The sequence below is a fragment of the Hippocampus comes genome, unplaced genomic scaffold, assembly GCF_001891065.2.
Source record: "Hippocampus comes isolate QL1 unplaced genomic scaffold, H_comes_QL1_v1.1 scaffold1, whole genome shotgun sequence".
In the NCBI taxonomy this organism is placed as follows: Eukaryota; Metazoa; Chordata; class Actinopteri; order Syngnathiformes; family Syngnathidae; genus Hippocampus; species Hippocampus comes.
The window spans coordinates 549168-554878 of NW_017805010.1; positions in this window are offsets into that span (position 1 = coordinate 549168).

Consider the following 5711-nt stretch of genomic DNA (forward strand, 5'->3'; position numbering starts at 1 on the left):
AGAAGTCATATAACCGGCGTTGTTGTATGGGTCAGATGTATGGACGAAAAAGGACAGGAATTTAGAGGCAACAGAAATGAGGATGTTAAGAAGAACTAAGGGATTGAGGGATGAAGAGAGAAGTGAGAACATCAGGGCAGTGCTTATAGGTGAATGACATCAACAAGAAGGGGAAAGAGTTCAGAATGAGGTGGTACGAATGTGATGACAAAGGATCACTTCTGGTTAAATGCAATTTGTATTTTATTTTGTATTTTTTTTTGGCATACTTGTTAAATTGTACAACTGGACTACTGAAAATGGAATATTGCTTAACGGCTCTGTGTTTTGAATATTTATGTCAGAAATGTCACATTTTTTATAGTGTTTTTTTGCTGGAGAACATAGTAGGCTTCACCTACTGAAAACAAAAACCTTGTACGTTTTAACATACTTGGCCAATGATATCGACTCTGTTTTTATTGCCTCATACTTGTAACTAATGAATATAAAGTGGAATCTAATTTTTTTCTAATCTAATCTAGTGTAATCTAATAATGATGGGCTAATACATCACACCATATTAGCAATCTCTGGATACACAATAAACATGCTCCCTTCGTATTATAATAACAGCAAATCAATGATTTCACTTTTGTCTGATATATCAGATAAAGGAATGTCAATTTCACCACCATAGTGACTCAAGTTTTTCACACTACTGTCATCATTTTTACACAGAAAGCCCTTCCTCGTGCGAGCAAGAATACTAATGATACTATATTCTTCTGCAGGTGTACTTTACCTGATATTCGGACCCGATGACTAAAACCTTATAAATGAAGACGACGTTTCCCCTTAGGTTTCCAGGATTGTATTCATGCTTAAAATGTGAATCGCTTTTCCATTCACACACTGCGTTCATCTCGCAACTGCTTCAATGGAGTTATGATTCAACAGCACCATCTACTGGCCAACGCAGTTGAGTGTGTGTGTGTGTGTGTGTGTGTGTGTGTGTGTGTGTGTGTGTGTGTGTGTGTGTGTGTGTGTGTGTGTGTGTGGCGTTTAAATTTATGTTATCAATGAGTGTTTCCCCGTTGAGCTGCGCGATATTAGAATTTGGGAGAGTACGGTGCTTTTTTTTTTTTTTTTGACTGGGCGATGTATATTTTACATAGACAGGCAGAGAAGCTAACAGCTGAATATCCGTTGGACATTTGTTTCTCATTTATGAAGACAGATGTAATTATATCATGAAAAGGTGTGTGTATAATATTTTTCTTCTTTCTGTCCTGGTCATTAATGTTAAAAATGGAAAGCCATTGTAAAAAGAAATAATTATGACGTTAGAGTGATGACATAACCTTCAGTCATTCAGATTTGGCATTGTTTTTGAGCCAAAAGCTCAGTTCGTCAAATGATTTGACGTACTGAGCTGCATGGCGTCGCCGTCAATGGTCAAACAAATTTGTTGTGTTACCTGTCGTTGTGGCCACAGGCCAGGCCGGTAGTGGCCACAGAGAACACGTGTTTGGTTAACGTTACCCTTGTAGCCGAAATAATTCCAGAGAACCGACATGCATCTGTTAATGGGACCAAGTCTTAGTTTTCTGTGACCTTGTCATGTCCGTTGCTCATTTTTCAATGTTGTTAGCGGCGTGGGTGATCTGCTTCAGTTATGCGCGCAGTGTCTGTTGGGTATCTTTTAGTTCATTTGCCGAGTGACCTGCATGAACTTATTACTTTACACCGAGCGCAAAAAAAAAAAAAAAAAAAAAAAACATTTTAGTACCCGAGTGGCATTTTTATTGGTGTTACATTAAAGTATTTTTCGATGTATAGTGCCATGCGCCAGTTTACAGCAGCCTGAAGAACAAGAACCCATTTTCAGTAAAAGTGTGGTTTATTTATTTTTAGTACACGCAAAAACATTATCCGAGACAAATATATGTCTTTAGAAATATACAATGATGTTGTGAGACACACGGACAAAAAAATAAACAAACCAACATGTTCAATGTAACACTACATAGCTCTTTATCTAAAAAACCCTGGTGGAGTCAGACTTTATTGCACAAACATACTCACACTTGGTCATGGTTAAGGCACACAACACCATACCATAAAATAATGCAATACAAGGTCCTACTATGGAATTGGCCATATTTCTTTCTGGAACATAAAGTTGTGATCTATTTTGAACTTCACATTTATTTTTGGCTCAATCAGTGTCTCACGTGTCCTTTTCATCATCACATGCATGCGATAAAGTTCCGTTCCTGATTTTTACATTTGTTAATACAGGAGAAAGAATTATCCCAAGATGCATGCTCTGGAATAAAGCAAAACATGCCACGAAGAGAAACTTCCAACATTCATTTTTTTTTTTTTTAGAATCGCAATCTGCAAAATGCAAGGTAGATTTTAACACATTAAAAAACTCAATATGCAGTCTAATGGTCATACATTTGTGGGACGGCATACAACTTCCAACCAGTTCCCACTTTAAAAAGTTACAAATTACACTTTGTGATACAAGGTATAAAAAAGTGCATTGTTCTGAATATTTGATCAGTACACATTAGCCTGTAAATATTTGTAATAGCAACCTCCCACCCACCCACCAACCAACAAAAACCCGATATTGAGTTGCTGCTTTTGTACAACGTTATATTAGTTTACAGAATCACCTGCTAAAATTAAATCATCCTATTTAAAAATATCAAGACAACAACACATGGTCCAAAATGCCCCACTGATAAGTTATCTTATTATAATTTAGGTTCTCAGAAATAGAACAGAAAAAAAGATGGCGTTACATTTTACTGCTCAGATCAAGGTATATTTTACACCATTTTGGGACCACACACATAAAGGTCCTTCATTCTTTAATAAAAAAAGAAACAGTCATAAAGTCAAGGTTTAGAAAACAAACAGGCAATGACCGACTGCTGCAAACCATTCGGCAATTCCCCACCTACATAAAATTATTTTTCTTACTTCATATAGGAGACTAAATAAAGATACTAACAGTCATGTTGGTTCTTATATATAAATGGGTGCTCTGTCTACATACAATCTTTATACAGTGTACTGTATAATGCAACACAGTAATTATGCAAGACTAATTTCTAAGCATGACAAAGCTGCAAAAAAAAAAAAAAAAAAAAAAGATCATGTTTGTTAAAGTATACAGTGCGTGACAGTGATGGTTAACATGCTCACATAGGTTCACCATCTTATGATCTGTAACTTTGCCAGCATATGGTACTGTGCTCGAAGATGGCTTGATATATTCTTTCCGATAAAAGAATGGTGATGTAATTGCAAAATGTATGTGTATACTGTACATAAACATGTCTCATAGATCTTTAAAGTATTGTAGGGGTAGTTTCCATGGCAGGTGTCTGTCGTCTTGCTGGGGCAGCTGCACCCTCTACTTCAATTTGCCAAGGAAACAGCATAGGAATGTGACTAAATGATGCCATTTTTTTTTTTATACTGAGCTTGAAGTGTAGGGGGTGTAAATGCTTGTGCCCCGCACATTCTGCCTAGCAACAGGTGACAGCTCGAAAGTGCGACCCAAAAAAGATAACCCTGCGTTGCTGTGCCTCCGGGATAGGCATTTAAGGGCTATTCTGCCGAGCAACAAATGACCACAATAATGTGTGAGGTGACTTTTGACATTTGAGTTAGCTAATTGTGTGCGCCCCGTGAATTCTGCCGAGAAACATGTGTAACACGGCTGAGTTTGGTCTAGGTTGCTGTCCTGCTCGATAAATATTGCCCCACAAACTCTGCTTTGCATCACGCGAGACCAATACAATTGTGTGACATCGCATAAAAAATACAATCTGAGCAAGCCTGATCGTGAGCTAACTGCGCCCCGCAAATACTTACTCACAAACATGTAACCAATAGGAATTTTCTATATCACTAACCAAAGTGTTCCCCACAAATTCTGCCTTGTATTGACAACCAATAAAAATCGGTGATGTGGCCATTTATTGTCTACGTTGCTGGGCCTGCTAGCTAATGTTGCCTTATGAACGCTGTCCAACAACAAGTCCAGTACTGTGGCTAAAGCTTCACATATTTTGGAGGAAATGTACAGTACATTATCTCCACATGTTCTATAAGGAAAAGGTGGATTTTAAGCAGAAAAAAACTGATTTGGATTCAAAGCTGCTCTCATAGACGCTGTGTAGCAATGATGCTCCTGTAACTATCCTCTCTCGTCTGTCAAAGCTCACACAAAAGAAACTCTTCCGAGCATTAGTCGGACAAAGCACGCCCTGAAACTGAAAGCACAGCATCCTCTGTCTCACATGACACGCAATTAACAGGATGTTATTAAAAAGAAACACACACACACACACACACACACACACACACACACACACACACACACACACACACAAAGGTGCTGCCATGGTTACGACCAGCACATCGTTCTCTCTCCTCTTCTACTCAATCACCCCCCACCCCCCCAGCCCCAGCGCTGATGATATGCTAATGTTGCGCAGTAACATGCACTCATGTCATCAGACCGGCAGCGTTTCTTGATAAGTTATCAATGCAAAAACCTTCATGTCTTAGTCTCTTGTGCTGAGCACATGCAGAACTGCATAATGCATGTATGTGCTCTCACTGCAGTCGTGGATGTACTGCAGAGCCAGCTAAACAAGAGGAGCCTGATTTACCCCAAGAAATGCACATAATTAAACACATTTGTAACCCGATTCACCGTTGTTTTATTGTGATTATTTTAGGCTTCATTTTATTTTATTATTTGTCTCAACTAATATTTTGTTTTTGTTTTTTTTTTTTTTTTTTACATGTACTTACTGTATTTATTTTTCCTTCCTTTGGGTTTTATTTGTAGTTTGTGTTCATGTTATGTGTTATGTATGCAACTCTTTTATAAATTGCATTATATATTTTTCACCAGTCCATCAGAAGATTTATGCTGAAACTAATGGGTCTGATTTTCATAGAAATTTGCCAAGAGTATGTGTCATATGGGCAAATAGAAAGTTGATAGAATCTGGGGGTTTATCTATCACACTTTTCAAGAGCTTTTCCGTTGATGTTATCAGTAATATAATTTAGTTTGAGCATTTAAGTGCAGGACACTGATCACTAGAGGCAGCATAGGTGAGGCTCTACTGGAAGAAAAAAGTGGCTTTGCTGATGGAATGGACAAACACTGCTGGTCACCACAGCATCTCAAGCAAATAAAGGGGCAAAACATACCAGACTGACCCTTTGAAGCATTGGGTGTGATAAAGAACGTGTAAAGATAGTTATTAAGAAAGTCTCAGATGATGCCAGAGCCCAGAAATTAATCTCAGTCTTTTCGTTTTTGCAGTAATATACGCAGCTCCAACACATTACATATGGAATTGCAATTTGTCAGTCTGTATTAGTCATAAATGTGACAGGGGATGTCATTTGGCTTCTTTTTGTCAACTGAAAATGATGTCACAGATACTCAAGGCTTAGATAACCATCAATGGCGCCTCATCTCTTTTCTGAAGCTGTGCCATGATTGATTGTTACCGGAGCACTGAGCAACTCTGTCGACAGCAAGTGGCAAAATGGCCGCCCCCGAGATGGACAAAAACTGGCGGATTCTACTGCTTAAATCATATTCCACACATTATTAATCAGAATGTGTGGAGGCCGATAGAACATATTTTTGTCAAGAAAATTTGGGGGTTGACTTTCCC